Genomic DNA, 19,551 nt, shown 5'->3' with positions numbered 1-19,551 from the left:
GACCGGTCACACACACCCCCAGGAATTGGCGGAATACCCTGCTGCGCAATAGCCATCTCCTACTGTGGGTGGGGTGGGAACTTCTACTGTATCTATGTGTGGGATCGGATCTGAACCAGGGCTTCAGGGGATATTCCCCCATACTTCAAGGGAATCTCAAGAATGTACTATGTGTAATAAAGCAATAAACCAGTGTATAAGAGACCAGGTCTCAGAGATGCAGTTAGAGCACCTCGTGACGATACCTTGCTGTCTGATCTGATGTGTTCTGCTCCGACGGAATAAAACTTTGTTTCCTGCCTTCCAGTCTCCGGCGCCTGCCTCTTTCATTGGTAAATTATCGAGTGGTATAAGAGGCGATTACCGCCGGGCAAATACTTGAAAGGTTATCGACTGAAACTGCCGCTACCATTTAACAATGCAAAATTTTGCAAACCATGTGAAATGTAAGCAGGAACAACATGGTTACCTTAACACTTTTACACTCACTGTTCAGAAATCAGTGAGTGCTTTTGCCTGAAAAGTTAAGGACATGACAACAGGGCCCTGAATGGACCCATTTCAATGGCCATTGCTTATATCCTTACAAAACGTAAGCAGTATGGTAAAAAAAGACAACATCCCTAGATACAGAGCCGCAGTACAAATTTTGTTTTTCAATCCTCAGATTGCAGTACCTCCAGGATTGGTGCACTAGTTCCAAGCCCAGGGAAAACAAAGCCAGACAACAAAAATAGCGCTTCACTGGCAAACTCTGTAAAAGTGGCGCTAATGTGTTTGGGTGTGAATAAAATCAATCTGGCCAGTTTGCTACCACTCTGTCTTACTTTATTTAGTTATTTATTTTTCATATTTTTAAACTTTTATTCCCGATGCTGCACTTTGGAATTAAATGTCAGAAAAATAGACATTGATTACCACCAAAAGTGATTTTCTTTTTTGGATCCATTTCACAGGGAAGCAAATAAAAGAAAGGAGGGGAGACAGTGCGCACTGCGCACAGGCACCTCCTCCTCCTAAAAGGTTAGGTTGCTCTGCGCACACCGGCCCTGTTGGTGTCACCCCATGTGAGGGTGTCACCCGGTGCGGTCCGCAACCCCCGCACCCCTATAGTGACGCCGCTGCTTTCGAGAGCAGGGGAGGGGGCGCAAGGCCGCAGGAAGATACGCGTGTCTTTCATCTCTTTTTCTATCTCTCCTCTGATGACCAGGGCTCTCAACAGCAAGGGTTCCTGCCCCTTCAAGTTGGGGGCACCTGACACCCCTCGCGGCAGACGAGTCCTGAGAGCAGGTTTGCATACATGTGCCCAGCTCTGTTTCGGACCAGGGTCTGGATTTCAGAGACAGCTCTATGTACAGAAAGCACAGAGGAGAGGGATAGTCCCATTATGGCAACGCACCCCACCCATACCACAACAGAGTATGCATGCATGCATAAATAAATACACAACACAACTTTTGTTTGGGAAAAATATTGCTGCAGGTTTATTCCATACAAAAGTATGCAATATGGTGAGTTTTCTTACAGGCGATCCAAGGGCACGCAGCTGTACCGACCTATGCTGCCCTGCCCGCCTGATGAGACAAGCACTGTCAGAACCCAATCAGCGCTACCCTTATGGGGGTGATCCCCTTACTGGATCACGGGTAATCCCCTTCCTGGATCACGTGACACATCGGTCCCTTATTACTCCCGCCCCTTTCAGTACGGAGCGTAGCAAGGCAAACCTCCGGTTGTTCAGGCCCACAACCGCACAAAGGACTAACGGGGCACCGACGTAGTTGTTCCAGGACCCTCCACACGAGGTTCCTGTGATTTGGCTCTGACACCCCTATTGTGCTCTTGCAGAGGTAACCTTTCTGTACCCATATGCTTCCAGATTGCCCAGTAACTCTGCCTGCAACGACAAACAAAACATTACAACCTCCCCCTCCTCTACGTGCCGGAAGTGACGCGTCTGGTAAGGGGACTCCTCCTCGAGTCCCCCATTGATAGTGGGGGTGGGGAAATGCCCAAATGGGACTAACAGGGCCGCCCGCTTAGGGTGGCCCCCTGCGGGGGCCGTGGGCAGCCGCAGAAAGACCTTCCCCACTCCCTCCGAAAACAATCCTCAGCAAAGCCCCACAGGCCCCGGTTTATTCAGAAATGTGGCAGGATCGGGACCTGCAAAACAATTGCATTTGTGTTTATATTTCCAGTGGCAATACCCAGCCCTGCCAAGTACCACGCATCAGGCGTTAGACTAACGCAAATGTGTGGTCCGCATCACCGTACTAAAATGCATAGTCACACGTTTCTAGTCCCTGATCACCGACGCGCGCTGAGCCTGGAGGAGCTAGTCTGACAGCGGCTGAAGCACTGTATCATACTACAGTCATGTTGGGCTCTGTGGAGGTAACAATACGTGAACGAGACGCATGTTCAAAGGGTGGCTATCGCCATAACCATGTCAACTACGGAAGCTCGCCACAGGGCACTCATTCCAAACTTTTATGCCTCACCACGTTCAAATTGTAGGAAGGTGGAATCTGACTACATGGTTGCCCCCACTTTTTACCTGCTGTTTTGATGGTTTTTGACTTAGGGGCATATCCGCAAGGGCCGGTGATAATTATCACTCAGCGCTCTTAGCACGAGGATAATTATCGCCGGCTAACGCTGGATTGTATCACTGAGATAGCGTGCTATCAGCAACGCTTATCTCAAAAGCGATACAATTCCAAGAGCAAGCTGCCAAAAGTGCGATTATCGCTGGGAATCCAGAGATAATCGCACAACGTTTGGCGAAAGCTTGATGATAGGGCAGGGCATACTTGGCCATTATATCCACCTTCCATTGGATACAATGGCTAAGTCAGACTGAAAGCAGGCGTAAGGAAAGTAGCGATCACCAAGGTTAGCGCTACTTCTTATCGCTCTGCATGTTGGCGTGCCCATTGATAATTGGAGAAATGTCGGATAGCAACATTTCTCACGTTATTTAGGTGTGGAACGCCCACTTTGCATCTCATTAGAGATGCAAGGAGAGGCATAGGGAAAAAGGGTGCTAACATGCGATTATGCATGTTAGCACCCTCTTGTTAATAGGGCGATAGCTTTATCTCCGCTTTTAAAGCCAAAAAAACAGAGATAAACCCTTGTTAATATGCCCCTTAGTTTGGCTGGGAACCTGCTATTCAGGTCCCCAGCCTATCTGCTTTCTTTTAGAAATTGAATCCCTGTCCTTTAGGTACACTCCAGATTGGATTCTGGGGTACCCTTGTGAGTCCCTAGTATATGGTATACTATGTACCCAGGGCATAGGTACCCCAGAGGTCTACCAGGGGTTGAAGCATGTATTGTGCCACCCCTGGGAAGCCCTCCAAAATGACACCACGGGTCTGCTACTGCAGCCTGAGTAAGGTGGTGCATGCACCCCTTACTGAGGTATAGGTTCACTATACCACACCTAACACTGCACATAGAAACCTATCAGTCACCCCTTTGTCAGGCCTTATCAATCCCGAAGGCAGGGTGCTTGGTTATATGTGAGAGGGTGCCCAGGCATGAGCAGAGCCCCTCTGCAGCCTTCGGAATCTCTTCTCCGGGGTTGTCAGTGGTGCAGCCTGACCATATACTCTTAAGTGAATTAAATCTTAAACGGTTAGTGCTAACTTTGGACTGACTGCATGAAAACATGTTGTGTTTGGTGTCAAACACCTTGGAATCATACCCACACATCAGTTCTTGATGTGAGGATATGATCCCACCCTTCTAGAGGAAGAGACATGGCAGTACTGGTATACCCGGTAGAAATCTAATAGAGCCCTGGCATCACAAAATGGTTGCTGCAGCCACAGACACGGGTCTGGCCTCCTGCTGCTGACCAAAACTCTGGCAGGGGAGGCCTGGACAATAGGTTTCCTGTCACAGGGAGATGTAACCACCTCCCAGACAGGCTGATGTGTATTGGGGCCGGGTGGGATCACTCTCACAATGCTTTGAAGTCCAGCACTGGGGGCACATTTGGTGTCCCTGTGCATAATCCAGCTCAAACCGGTCCAGGGGCTTCCAGCCCCTGCTCTGGTGTGAAACTGGACAAAAAAAAGGGTGTATCCACCCCTCTTTCCAAACCCTCCCATAGGTGGGTCCCCAGAGCTAGTCCAACCCCTTCCTTAGGTATAAGTAAGGAACCTCTGTAACCAGAACTTTAGATATCCCTGGACGAAACTCTGAAGCTGAATCCTGGACTTCGACGCTCTACTAAAGATTAGAGGACTGAAGAAATCTCCCTTGGGGGGTCAAGGAGTGACTCCTCTGCTTGGCAGGCACCAATGAAACATTTTGCCAGTCTGCATCTCCGATGCTCCCGCCGGACTCCAAAGTATTTGCAGCCCCGGAAGAGGATTTCCAGACATATCAGAGGCCGACCCGAGTCCCCAGCAAAGCTGAGACCCGCAGCCCTCGTGAGTAGCGTGGAACCGGAACTCCTGGTCACCGTGCACTCTTGCAAGTGTGTTGACTTCTCGACGTCTCTTGAAGTCGTGCTTGGGGTTACTTGTACCTCCCACCTCAAGCAGAGAATCCACTGAAGATTGTCGGCCTAGTCACCCCGAGTGACCTGTGAGCCGCCATATTGTGTTTCCTCTCAAGGTCCCTTCGCGATCCGTGGTCCGTCGACTGGTGGGTCCCTGAGGGGGTAATTTTGATTTTCCTTGGGCTTCCCTGGTTGCTCCAGACGTGCCCTGACTCCCAACCAAGTAATGAGTCCCTCAGACCTTGCTGGTCTGCACCGAAGCATCTTTCTCCTTTCTGCGTGGGTTGCTGATTCCAAGGCTTGTTGTGTCCAATCCGGGCACTGACGCTGCAGCACTTGACATCCTTTGTGGGACAGCTCGAATCCAGCTCCTGGTCGTCCTTGACGCCTCCTGGTCCTCGTTGCTGAAGAGTCGAGCTTCACCTTCTTGACCTGAAATCACCAGACTTCGGTGGGCATCCGCCTATCATCCTCCTGGTCAATGGCAAGTGACCCAGACTCTGTCCCCTCTGCTTTCAGGTTCTTCTCAACTTTGATCCAGGCTTGGATCTCTTTGGACACTTCGCATCTTGCCGGCAACAGCACTTCTTTGGCAGCTCCCATTGAAATCGACGACGTCGACACGACCCGACACCATTTGACACCTATGCACCCGGTTTCCCTGTGTGAGATAACACAAGTACTCCAATGCTCCCGTGAGTGTTGACCCTAGAACTTCCTAGGTCCCAAAGGGTTTGGTCCTGACTCATTTCTAAGTATTCCTAATCTTTAAAAATCTAACCGTGACTTTCCCCTTAGAAGCTAAAGGGAGCTCACAGCTGTGTTTTCACACTGCACACTGCCCCCGTGGGTCCCCTGTGTCACTACCTTGGGTGGTTCCTTGGGGTCCCAGCGATTCTACAGGCTCTAGGCCTTGTGTCTAAGTTGTGGTTCTTATACCACTATTTTAGTATATGGTTTGGCTTGCCCCATGGGCCTGATGTGTATTTGTGCTATTTTACTGTCATATTTGAAGTGTAACTTATGTGTTTTGACCGTTAGTCTCATAAAGAGACTGGGAGAGATGTTTTAAAAAAAATACATATATTTTATATATATACCTGGTGTGGATGGCTTTCATTTAGCCATTCAAGAGATTATAGACTGGTAAAACAAGCTGCTTTACATTCCTTCAAGACTTAGCCTGAAGGCAGCTCTCCGTAGCTACCACTAGGATAGCTTTCAATAAAGGTTGTCTTTAACTTATAACCAATAAGGGGTTGTTTGGACTGGTACAGGGTCCCACTATAATTAGTGGACAGCATATACCAGGCCAACTTCTCACACAAATGTCACCAGCCCCCACTGGACGTCACGTCACAGGACAGCTGACTCCACAGGCACATGTATGCTCGAATGGTCGGAGCTCTTTTAAAGCGCTCTAGGCCTTAAACTAGATTGCTACAAATGATTTCCTTTTCTTGGCAAACAACCTTCCTGTGGGAAAGTGCCTCTTTTGACATGGTTTGCCCCTCTTCTTGCCTGATGTAATTTTGAACTGTAAGTGTGCTGGGTCCCTGCTAAGCAGGTCAACAGTGAGAGATCTCTTTCCCAAAACTGTACCATGATGGGCACAACTTTGGTTGCCCCTGTAAGTCCCTAGTATTGGTACCCCAGGTACCTAGGTCATGGGTACTGAAGAGGGCCCTCTGGAGCTGCAGCACTGGTTCTGCCACCCCAGGGTCCTCTTACCAAGGCCATGAACTCTGCCAACACAGGCTGAAATTCAAAGAGTCGGCATGGCACACAGCCTGTGTGCCAAGCCTCCCATGCACTGCATGGGGTATAGGTAAGTCACTCCTAATGCGGGCCCTAAGGCAGGGTGCACTATACCCTATGTGCGGGCATATCCGCATGAGCAGATATGCCCCCACAATGTCCAGTCTAATCTGAGATATTGTAAGTGAACACGGTAGATACAAGGAGTACACGGGCTGGAGACTTGTCAACACGAGTGTCCGAGCTCCCTGATGGCTTCACTCATTTCTAAAGTGTTTGGCACCAAACATCTTGTCTCAATAAGTCCTCACTGGTGCCAGTGATGGATTTATTAATGATTTCACACAGGAGACCCTTTTTAGATGTCCCCTGAAAACCTACCAAGCACTGGTGTGGTTCCTGACCTGTTTTTGCCAGCCTGCCACTACCAGACATGTTTTTGAACTCACGGGGTGAGAGCCAGCGGTCTCATAGGACAGAGACAGACTTCTCTCGGCGGAGCAGCTACACACCTCCTCCAGGACAGGATGGACTTCCTGGGTGGGAAGCTTCAAAGGCAAAACACCGCCCTTGACATCCAAGCCAGGAACCTCCAGATAGTGGGGGGGGGGGCGAGCTGCCCTTGACATCCAAGCCAGGAACCTCCAGATAGTGGGGGGGGGGCGAGCTGCCTTTGAAATACAGGCCAGGAACCTCCAGATAGTGGGGGGCCGAGCTGCCTTTTCTGCTCCACTTTCGGTGAGAGGAAAGGCGGGGAAAAAAGTTAGATTAGTAGGAGGGTCCGAACTTAGCCTACACCACCCCTAGGATGGGGCAGGTGATGTGAACCTTCTCCTGAAATTCCACAACCTTGGGATGGTGAGAAAACCTCCTATCAGGGCTAGGGTAGTGCCTCTTCCCACAGGAAGTGGTCACTAGAGGGTGCAGACACCCTAAATGTAAGTCTCCTCCTTCTAACGCCCCTAAATTCAGTATTTAGGTGGCACCCCAAGATCTGAACATCAAATTCATAAGATCAACGAAGAAAAGGACAAAGACGACCCATTGCAAGGGAACTGAAGCCCTGCTGCAGAAGAAAGAGCAGCCTAACCCTGCCTACTGCTCCAAGGACTCGACAATCGCTGCTGCTGCATCGTCCTGAACCACGGAGACCCACCAGACTTCAAGGAAACCCCTATAAGCTCCCTTGAAGTGAAGGTATCACCTCCCTACACACCACAGGCACCAATCCAGTGAAGTACGGTTTGTTGACTTGCTGCTTCCCAACTACCTCGACCCAGCCCCACGGCAAGAAAAGGTACAGTGGCCCTGGAAGGTCAGATCTGCCCCTCCATCAAATTTGGAGGCACCAGGACCTACAGGGGCTGCGGCATACCAATACCCTGGGTACCGGATACCCAACAGCAATCACCAAGAATAAGAGTGTACTCCAGACTCCCACAGAAGCAAGCATGAATTGAGGGACATCGAGGCATTCAATACCCACTTCTTGAGGGTCTCAGCTATCCTGAGATTTCCTCTCCAAGTTGCCTGCACCTGACCATGAGGGCCTCACAATGCACAACACCCGGCTGACCTGTTTGCTCTGCACCTGGCCCAAGCACCGACCAACCAACCCTACTTCCATGGTCTCTAGGCCCTTGAGACCCCCTCATTCTAAGGAGACCCACTGGACTTACCTGTAAGTCCCTCTGTGCAGTGCTTTTTCAAGTGGCCCCCTTCGTCTCTGAACGCCAGCTTCCAAGACATCAGCACTCTGCCGATCCTGGACACACCCTACCTTCTGCTGGAACTTTGGACCTAGTCCTGACATCGACCTAAAATGAGAAGATGAACTTTGTGAAAGCATTGCCTTAATGTCTATGCATTTTTCAACTTTTTCCCAATTGTTTCCTATGGTGCCTAATTCCGCATAGAATTTATATATTTATTGAACTTTGAAATTTCATAACGTCAAAAGTATTTATCCTAGAACTGTACTTAATTGCCTCTGTGAGTACAAGAAATGCTTAACGCTGTCCTCTGATAAGGCAAACTACTGGCCCACACTGCCACAAAAAGGCAGTTATTGTTATCTACTTTAACCTCTGCCTGCCCTTTAAGGATTTCTTGCACTCTCTACATAGTGTACTTCATTTTATTACAATGCACAGAGAGGCGGGTTGCTACACTTCCCCTTGTGTTTACCCTTCCCGGAATGGAGCCCTTGTCACGTGGGCTGGTGTTCGCTTGCGACATCTTCATTGTAAGGGAATATTAAATAGGGAACTGCACTGTAGAGTGAACATCACCTGAGGAAGGAGTGCCCGGACCTAAGGCTTCAAGGCTGCCGAAGGACCCCACCTCACCCAGTGATTGACAGGTACTCAGCCAATAGAGGGGGCAGGGAGAAGGTGAGTCACCCAGGCCCTCACTGATAATGATGAAATCTGGACCTCCAGGCACTGACACTCGCTCAATGTCAGAGTCCCAGCGATCAGCTCTACATCCTCACTGGACCAGGCACACGCAGACCCTGCATACACACAGAGTCCTGCTTCACCAGACCCTGAATCACCAGAGAACTCATGCGCACTGAACCCTGCATCGCAAGAGCCTGCGCCTGCTTCACCAGACCCGGCATCTACACTGAGTCCTGCATCACCAGACCCTGCATCCACACTGAGTCCTGCATCACCAGACCCTGCGTCCACACTGAGTCCTGCATCACCAGACTCTGCATCCACACTGAGTCCTGCATCACCAGACTCTGCATCCACACTGAGTCCTGCATCACCAGACTCTGCATCCACACTGAGTCCTGCATCACCAGACCCTGCGTCCACACTGAGTCCTGCATCACCAGACCCTGCGTCCACACTGAGTCCTGCATCACCAGACTCTGCATCCACACTGAGTCCTGCATCACCAGACCCTGCAGCCACACTGAGTCCTACATCACCAGACCAAGCAGCCACACTGAGTCCTACATTACCAGACCCTGCAGCCACACTGAGTCCTGCATCACCAGACCCTGCAGCCACACTGAGTCCTACATTACCAGACCCTGCAGCCACACTGAGTCCTGCATCACCAGACCCTGCATACACACTGAGTCCTTTGTAGGAGAGTAGGATGTGCTTCACATGGGTACCCCCACTTTTTGATGGTGTTTCACTGTTTTTCGACCGTAGTCTGGCTGTGGCCCTGCCAATCGGGACCACAGCCTAGCTGCTTCCTCTCTAAAATGGTTTGCATGTACATTAGGTACATATCTAATTGGATTCTGGAGTGCCTTATAAGCTCCTAGTATATGGTATACTATGTACCTAGGGCATAGGTACCTCAGAGGCCTACCAGGGGCTGCAGCATGTATTATGCCACCCCTGGGAAGCCCTCCGAAATGGCACCACAGCTCTGCTACTGCAGCCTGGGTAAGGGTGTGTTTGCACCCTTTACTGTGGTATAGGCTTCCTATATCAATACCTTATACAGACACAAATAAACCTATACGCCACTCCTATGGCAGGCCTTGACAATCTTGAAGGCAGAGTGCTTGGTTTTGTGTGAGAGGGTGCCCAAGCATGAGATGAGCCCCTCTGCAGCTTTCGGAAATACTTCCTTATAGCTGTTCTGTGATACAGCCATACCATATACTCTTAAGTGCATTATAACCTCGCTGTAAATGCTAACTTTGGGATGGCTGCATCAAAACATGTCGTATTTGGTGTCAAACGCTTTGGAATACTACCCCCCCCCCCCACCAGTTCTGGTGGCGGGGGTAGCATTTCACTCTTCTAGAGGGAGAGACATGTTCACACTGGTCTAACCCGGTAGGACTTTCCTGAGCCCTGGCACAGACACGGGTCTGGCCTCCTGCTGCTGACCGAAACTCCAGCAGGGGAGGCCTGGACAATATGTATCCTGTCGAAGGGAGGTGTAACCACCTCCTCAGACAGGCATATGTGTATTGGGGCTGGGCGGGAGCACTCTCTGGTGCTTTGAAGTCCTGCACTGGGGGCACACTTGGTGTCCCTGTGCATAGTCCAGTTCAAACCGGTTGCAGGGGCTGCCTGTCCCTGCTCTGGCGCAAAACTGGACAAAGGAAATGGGTGTAACCACCCCTCTTTCCAAACCCTCCCATAGGTGGGTCCCTAGTGTATGTCCAACCCCCAAACTTAGTATAAGTATGGGAACCCATACCTAGAGACTTTAGATTACCCTGGATGAAACTCTGCAACATATATCCTGGACCTTCTACTTTCTATCACGACTACAAGACGGAAGAAACCTCCCTTGAGGTCAAGGAGTGACTCACCTGCTTGGCAGGCACCAAAGAATCAACTGACGGGTCTGCATCGCTGAAGCTCCCGCCGGACGGTGAAGTCTTTGCATCACCAGAGGTGGATTTCCAGCCTTTCCTGGGGCTACCCTGAGTTCACAGCAAAGCTGATGCCCGTGGTTATCGTGGGTGACGTGGAACCGTGACCCCTGGACACCGTGAACATTTGCAGCAACACTATCTTCCTGGACCTCCTCGAAGTTGTGCTTTAGTCTCCTATAGCCGCCCCAACCTTGAGCATCTCCTGCACCGAAGATTGTTGGCGTCCACTCCACGAGTGAACCGTGGGCCAGCTTCAAGTGCGACCGCTCGAGTCTCCTTGGCTAGCAGGTCCCCACGAAGGCAACTCCTTTTCTACTTGGGCTTTCCTGATTGCTCCAGATGTGCCCTGACTTACCCTCGCTGAGTGAGTCCCTCAGACCTTGCTGGTTTGCACCACAGTTCTTTCTCTGAATTCCAGTGACTTGTCGGTGCCAAGGCTTGTTGGGTCCATTCTGGTCGCTGACACCGCAGCACTCGACAGACTTCGTGGTACAGCTCGAATCCGGCTCGTGGACGATGTCGACGCCTCCTGGACCTCGTGGCTCAAGAGTCAAGACACCCATCAACTCACCTGAAGCACTCGACATCTGTGGGCATTATGGTTCATCCGGCCCTTGGTCACTGGCTAGTGACCCAGACTCTGTCCCCTCTGCCTTCACGTTCCTTCCATCCTAGATCCAGGCTTGGATCTCTTCGGACACTTCTCCTCCTCACAGCAGCAGCAGTTCTTTGCAGGCTTCCATTGCAATAGACGACGCAACCCGACACCAATAGACACCTATGCACCCGGCTTCCCTGGGTGAGGTAACTCGAGTACTCCGGTGCTCCAGTGGGTGCTAGCCCTAGAACTTCTTGAGTCCAAAAGGGTTTGGTCCTGACTTGATTGTAAGTGTCCCTAATATCCTAAAATTCCAACCGCGACATTGCCCATAGAAGATAACGGGAACCCGCGGTTGTGTTCCCACACTGCATACACTCCCCGTGGGTCCCCTGTGTCACTACCCTGGGTGGTTCCTTGGAGTCCCAGCAATTCTACAGGCTCTAGGCCTTGTGTCTATCCCATTCGTGGTTCTTATAACACTTTTCTGGTATATGGTTTGGTACGCCCCTAGGGCCCAAACGTGTATTTGTGCTATTACTGATAATTGCTAACTTGTAAACAAAGTACTTCGAACTCTAGTCTCACAAAGAGACTAGAGGGGTGTGTTCTATCTTAAATACAAATATTTTTAATATATACCTGGTGTGGTTGTCCTTTCATTTGATCATCCAAGAGATTATAGACTGGTAAAACAAGCTGCTTTACATTCCTTCAAGACTTAGCCTGGAGGCTGCTCTCCATAGCTACGAATAGGATAGCTCAATAAAGGTTGTCTTTAACCATTCACCATAAGGGGTTGTTTGGACTGATACAAGGTGCCCACAAGAACTAGGGGACAGCATATATCGGGCCACCTTCTCACATCCTGCATCACCAGACCCGGCATCCACACTGAGCCCTGCATCACCAGACCTGGCATCTACACTGAGTCCTGCATCACCAGACCAGTCATACACACTGAGTCCTGCATCACCGGACCCGGCATCCACACTGAGCCCTGCATCACCAGACCTGGCATCTACACTGAGTCCTGCATCACCAGACCAGTCATACACACTTCGTCCTGCATCACCAGACCCTGCACCCACACTGATTACTGCATCACCAGACCATGAATCACCAGACAGCGCATCCACACTGAGTCCTGCATCACCAGACCCTGCAGACACACTGCGTCCTGCATCACCAGACCCTGCATGCACACTGAGTCCTGCATCACCAGACCCTGCAGACACACTGAGTCCTGCCTCACCAGACCCTGCATACACACTGCGTCCTGCTTCACCAGACACTGCATCCACACTAAATCCTGCATCACCAGACCCTGCAGACACACTGAGTCCTGCATCACCAGACACTGCAGACACACAGTCCTGCATCACCAGACCCGGCATCCACACTGAGTCCTGCATCACCAGACCCTGCAGACACACTGCGTCCTGCATCACCAGACCCGTCATCCACACTGAGTCCTGCATCACCAGACCGGCATCCACACTGAGTCCTGCATCACCAGACCCTGCATCCACACTGAGTCCTGCATTACCAGACCCGGCATCTACACTGAGTCCTGCATCACCATACCCGGCATCCACACTGAGTCCTGCATCACCAGACCCTGCAGAAACACTGCGTCCTGCATCACCAGACGCTGCATCCACACTGAGTCCTGCTTCACCAGACCCTGCAGACACACTGCGTCCTGCATCACCAGACGCTGCATCCACAGTAAGTCCTGCATCACCAGACCCGGCATCCACACTGAGTCCTGCATCACCAGACCCTGCAGACACACTGAGTCCTGCTTCACCAGACACTGCATCCACACTGAGTCCTGCATCACCAGACAATGCAGACACACAGTCCTGCATCACCAGACCCTGCATCCACACTGAGTCCTGCATCACCAGACCCTGCAGACACACTAAGTCCTGCTTCACCAGACACTGCATCCACAGTAAGTCCTGCATCACCAGACCCTGCAGACACACAGTCCTGCATCACCAGACCCTGCAGACACACTGCGTCCTGCATCACCAGACAGGCATCGACACTGAGTCCTGCATCACCAGATCCGTCATCCACACTGAGTCCTGCATCACCAGACCCTGCATCCACACAGAGTCCTGCATCACCAGACCCTGCAGACACACTGCGTCCTGCATCACTAGACCGGCATCCACACAGTCCTGCATCACCAGACCCTGCATCCACACTGAGTCCTGCATCACCAGACCCGGCATCCACACTGAGTCGTGCATCACCAGACCCGCCATCCACACTGAGTCCTGCATCACCAGACCCTGCAGACACACTGAGTCCTGCTTCACCAGACACTGCATCCACACTAAGTCCTGCTTCACCAGACACTGCATCCACACTGCGTCCTGCATCACCAGACCCGGCATCCACACTGAGTCCTGCATCACCATACGCTGCATCCACACTGAGTCCTGCATCACCAGACCCGGCATCCACACTGACTCTTGCATCACTAGACCTTGCATCACCAGATAGCAAATCCACATTGAGCCCTGCATCGCAAGAGCCTGCACCTGCAATACCAGACCCGGCATACACACTGAGTCCTGCATCACCAGACCCTGCATCCACACTGAGTCCTGAATCACCAGACCTTGCGTCACCAGACAGGGCATCAACACAGAGTCCTGCATCACCAGATCCGTCATCCACACTGAGTCCTGCTTCAAAAGACACTGCATCCACAGTAAGTCCTGCATTACCAGACCCTGCAGACACACTGAGTCCTGCATCACCAGCCACTGCAGACACACAGTCCTGCATCACCAGACCCTGCAGACACACTGCGTCCTGCATCACCAGACCCGGCATCCACACTGAGTCCTGCATCACCAGACCGGCATCCACACTGAGTCCTGCATCACCAGACCCTGCAGACACACAGTCCTGCGTCACCAGACCCTGCATCCACACTGAGTCCTGCATCACCAGACCCGGCATCCACACTGAGTCCTGCATCACCAGACCCTGCAGACGCACTGTGTCCTGCATCACCAGACCCGGCATCCACACTGAGTCCTGCATCACCAGACCCTGAAGACACACAGTCCTGCATCACCAGACCCAGCATCCACACTGAGTCCTGCATCAGCAGACCCGGCATCCACACTGAGTCCTGCATCACCAGACCCGGCATCCACACTGAGTCCTGAATCACCAGACCTTGCGTCACCAGACAGGGCATCCACACTGAGTCCTGCATCACCAGATCTGTCATCCACACCGAGTCCTGCATCACCAGACCCTGCACACACACACTGAGGCCTGCATCACCAGACCCTGCATACACACGAGTCCTGCATCACCAGATCCCGCATCCACACTGAGGACTGCATCACCAGACCCTGCATACACACTGAGTCCTGCATCACCAGATCCTACATCCACACCGAGACCTGCATCACCAGACCCTGCACCCACACCGATTACTGCATCACCAGACCATTCATCCCCATACAGTGCATCCACACTGAGCCCTGCATCGCCATACCCTGCATACATACAGAGTCCTACATTACTAGACCCTGCAGCCACACCGATTACTGCTTCACCAGACCATGCATCACCAGACAGCGCATCCACATTGAGCCCTGCATCGCCATATCCTGCATACATACAGAGTCCTACATTACCAGACTGTTGGACTTGGCCTTTTTCCCTGATTTTTTTCGTTTTTTATGCATGTTAGATCAAATAACCAGTGTTTAGGTGCAGGTGCTCCCTTCTCCCAAGATGGCTGCCACAGGCCCCTGCTACTGCAGAGTGGTCTTCATTAGTAGCACCCTAGCTGCCAGGAGCTGGCTGGGACCCCACAACAATGTTGCGAAGTCCAACACAGACCCAGCAGACACACTGAGTCCTGCATAACCAGACCCGGCATCCAAACTGAATCCTGCATCACCAGACCATGAAGACACGCTGAGTCCTGCATCACCAGACCCTGCATACACACTGAGTGCTGCATCACCAGACACTGCATCCACACTGAGTCTTGCATCAGCAGACCCTGCATACACACTGTGTGAGAAGTTGGCCTGGTATATGATGTTCACTAGTTAAAGTGACCACCTTGTACCATGCCAAGCAACCCTTATGGTGTGGTTGTAAGTCAACCTTTTCGGACCAGCTGCCCTAGTGGTAGCGTAGGCTAAGCAGTCTTTTAGGCTAAACTCGTTTAGGCATGTTAAGCAAGCTGTTTTACCATATGTAGCCCCTTTTATACCAATGAAAGGACACCACACAGATATATATTCAAAATATATATGTATTTATAACTCAAAGTATCCCCTAGACTCTTTATGAGCACAGGAGCACAAATCATTAAACAAGAAAGTATCACAATATACGAAAGTTGCACTTTATATGGATAGGTCCTGGTGGCCGCTCAAACTGTATACTTAAATAGTGGTATAAGTACCACGAACAGGAAAGGGAGAAGGCCTAGGGCCTCTAGAATTGCTGGGCCTACAAGGAGCTAACTTTAGTTAGTGACCAGGAGGACCACGGGTCGCGTGTTACGTGAGGAAAGATACACGCGGGCGCCCATAGGTTTTCAATGGATGCGTAAATGTTCAAAAGTTATTGCTAGAAGGGTCTTCTGGTTGGACTACGAATTCAAGACTTCAAACCTAGACATTAGAGATGTTACTCTACACTTGTGCACCGGAGTGCCAGCTTTACCTCACCCACAGGAAGCGGGTGCATAGGGCTCGAAGTGCGTCGGGTTTCGTCTATCTGTTCAATGGAGCCTGATGACAAAGATGCTGAAGGCGGTCGGTCCAGAAGAGATGTGGTGGATCCAAGGATGGATCGGAAGTGTAGAAGACCTGTAAGCAGAGGGGACAGTGTTCACAGTCACTAGCCAGTGACCGGCGTGGCACCAGGTAGGTACCAGGCGATGTCGGGTGCAAACAGGTGAAGAGATGTAGCTTGTCTCTGCAGCCATGTGGTCCCTGAAGGTCGACATCCAGGAGTTGGTTCACGAGCTGTCCCACGCAGGCTCTCGCTGTCGGCGGTGTCGGAGACTCAGAAGAGTCACAGGAAGTGAAGAAAGCTGTTAGCTCTGACCAGCAAGGTCAGAGGGGCTGCTCCTTTGGAGGGAAGCAGGAGCCAGTCTGGAGCAACCAGACCAGTGTCGTGGTTTTTCAAGATGGTCGCCAAGATGGCCACTAGTCAACGGACCAGTAACCGGTTAGGCGCGTCGAGTCGCGAAGTGCAGAGGGGCCCCACGCAGATCGTGGAGATGACGGAGGGCTCACCTTTGGTGCAGATGCTGCTCGGATGTTGGGCTTCTCAGGACCCAAAGCACAACTCGGAGGGAGCCTCTGTTGTTGCGCTTTCAGCTTAGTCGAGTGTCTTCCAAGATGGCTGGCTCCACGTGTCTCGGTGCCTCCACGGGTTCCTTCTTTGCAGGGACTGTGGATCGGGCGGTGAGGGGTCTGGAGGTCCAGTCCTTGTCGGTCTCTGGGCTCAGACTCCAGCAGGAGGCGGCGGCAAAGCAGACGGTGATTTGCTGGATGGTGCTTGCGTTAGCAAGATGGTCACTCCCTGACCATAGGGGAGATTTCCTTCAGTCTTCTGTGCAGCAGAACGTCGAAGTTCCCGTCTTCTTCTTAGTTGTAAGTTGATTCCAGGATGTCTGTAGTCTTAGGACACAGCTCCTACCTTTAAGCGGATTCTAGGGGCCGGACTTCCTGCTAGGTCCCTCCCTAAGGGTGGGACCAGGAAGGGGGGTGGTTACACCCCCAATCCTTTGTCCAGCTCGCCCCAGGTCTGGGGCTGATGTGCCCCAGGACCGGTTTGAACTGGCATATGCACCGAGGCTCCTTGTGAGCCTCAGGCATGTCTGTTTCCTTTCAAGCCCTACCTGACCAATACACAAAATCCTGTCTGGGGTGGTGCTCGCACCTCCCCTGGCAGGAAACCCTTTGTCCACGTCTCCCAAGCTGGAAGGACTCCCAGCAGCAGGAGGGCAGACTTGTGTCTGTGGTGGCAGTGTCCATTTTGTGGAGCTGAGGCTATGTCTGATTTTACCCGGGTTTCAGGCTCTGTACATGTCGTGTCCCTCTAGGAGGGTGGAATGCTAACCCCGTCGCCAGAATTGGCGAGGGGTTAGTATTCCAATTCGTATGACACCTTACTCGACATGTTTAGATAAAGCCAAACCAAAGATAGCATTTAACCGTGAGGTTCATAATGCACTTAAGAGTATATGGTATGGCGATATCTGGAAACGGTAGAAGGAAGTTGTTCTGACTACTGCAGACAGGCTCAGCTCATGCCAGAGCACCATTTCACATGAAACCAAGCACTCTGCCTTCAGGATTGTTAAGGCCTGCCATAGGAGTGACTTATAGGTTAACATGTGTCCCATGTAAGGTTAGGTATCGGTATACTACAACTAAGTAAGAGGTGGATACACCAACTTACCCCAGCTGAGCGATCAGCCAGTTGTGTCAAATTGCTAGGCCAGGCCAGGGGTGGCACAATACATGCTTCAGCCCCTGGTAGGCCTTAGATACACCAATGCCCTGGGTACCTAGGGTACACTGCTACAGGGGCTCACAGGGTGATCCAGTTCCAATGGGTCATGCACCTAAAGTGCATAGTGTCAATTTAGCAGAGAGAACAGCAGGCTGGGGGTCTGATTAGCAGGCCCACAGCCTCAATATGTCAAAAACCAGTGAAGCAAAAAGCAAAAATTTGGGGTGACCATAGGATAGCAGACCCTACTCTCCTACACAACCCCCCCCAAACGCAGGGACATTAAAGTAGCCTGGACCAGTCGTGTCTTCATGTCCTAAGTGGAAGTACCTGGAGAGACCATCTGCATTCCCATGGTCTGTACCTGGCCGGTGCTCCACTGTAAAGTCCATCCCCTTTAGGGAAATGGTCCACCTAAGCAGTTTGGGGTTTTCACCCTTCATCTGATTTAGCCACAAGAGGGGCTTATGGTCGGTCTGAATCTTGAAGTGAGTGCCAAACAAGTATGCCCTCAGCTTCTTCAGGGCCCACACCACAGCAAAGGCCTCCCTCTCAATAGCTGACCAATTCTTCTCTCTGGGGGTCAACCTTCTGCTAATAAAAGCAATGGGTTGGTCTTGACCATCTACATTAAGTTGTGACAGCACAGCTCCCACACCAAACTCAGAAGCATCTGTTTGGACAATAAACTCTTTGGAGTAGTCAGGACTTTTCAGGATAGGTGCAGAGCACATGGCCTTCTTCAGGTCTTCAAATCTCTTTTGACAGCTTACTGGCCACTGAACCTTTTTGGGCATCTTTTTGGATGTCAGATCATTAAGAGGAGTCACAATGGACCCATAGTTCTTAACAAACTTCCTGTAGTACCCAGTCAAGCCCAAGAAAGCTCGGACCTGAGTCTGGGTGGTGGGAGGAGACCAGTCCTCGATGGATTGTATCTTACTCTCCAGTGGTTGAACTTGGCCTCCACCTACAAGGTGGCCCAGGTACACAACCTTAAGTCTAATTGGTCGCACACTGCTCCACCTACCAAGCGTGTAACCACAATGAAAAATGGTCCCTGAGGTCAGCGTCGGCGAGTACGCCTATGCCCGTGTAATGCATGCAAGTATGAGTAGCGTTAGCCATCCCTGGACACGTGTTTCGAGGTAGTTGCCTCTCGTCAGCAGGGAGTAGGAAAGTGTGTAGGGTTGCTGTGTAAGCTGCTAAAATCGTTATCAGGTAAAGTACCTCTCGTAGCGCACAGGTGCGTAACCATGAGCCCGTCGGCTCCACCGGCTCAAGGGAGCCTGAAAATAAAGTTAAGTCTAATTGGTCGCACACTGCTCCACCTACCAAGCGTGTTACCCCAATGAAAAATGGTCCCTGAGGTCAGCGTCGGCGAGTACGCCTATGCCCGTGTAATGCAAGCAAGTATGAGTAGCGTTAGCCATCCCTGGACACGTGTTTCGAGGTAGTTGCCTCTCGTCAGCAGGGAGTAGGAAAGTGTGTAGGGTTGCTGTGTAAGCTGCTAAAATCGTTATCAGGTAAAGTACCTCTCGTAGCGCGCAGGTGCGTAACCATGAGCCCGTCGGCTCCACCGGCTCAAGGGAGCCTGAAAATAAAGTTAAGTCTAATTGGTCGCACACTGCTCCACCTACCAAGCGTGTTACCCCAATGAAAAATGGTCCCTGAGGTCAGCGTCGGCGAGTACGCCTATGCCCGTGTAATGCAAGCAAGTATGAGTAGCGTTAGCCATCCCTGGACACGTGTTTCGAGGTAGTTGCCTCTCGTCAGCAGGGAGTAAGA

At 51.4% G+C, this 19,551-nt stretch overlaps 1 protein-coding gene across 5 annotated transcripts in view; it reads left to right on the top strand.

Annotated features, from left to right (window-relative positions):
* Positions 1–8,544: 8,544 nt before the first annotated feature.
* The window catches only part of LOC146808688 (uncharacterized), a 170,526-nt gene continuing 159,519 nt past the window's right edge, over positions 8,545–19,551 (top strand). For 4 of the 5 annotated variants that reach the window (XM_085615491.1, XM_085615493.1, XM_085615494.1 and 1 more), the window contains exon 1: positions 8,545–8,636. The gene's annotated coding sequence lies outside the window, so the exon portion shown is untranslated. Of the gene's footprint in view, positions 8,668–19,551 lie in introns of all 5 variants that reach the window. The other variant, XM_085615495.1, reaches the window with a different exon arrangement.

Source organism: Triturus cristatus, chromosome 7 (genome assembly GCF_964204655.1).
Source record: "Triturus cristatus chromosome 7, aTriCri1.1, whole genome shotgun sequence".
In the NCBI taxonomy this organism is placed as follows: Eukaryota; Metazoa; Chordata; class Amphibia; order Caudata; family Salamandridae; genus Triturus; species Triturus cristatus.
Note: the sequence above shows the minus strand (reverse complement) of the source record. Positions and strands in the feature narration are given on the sequence as shown.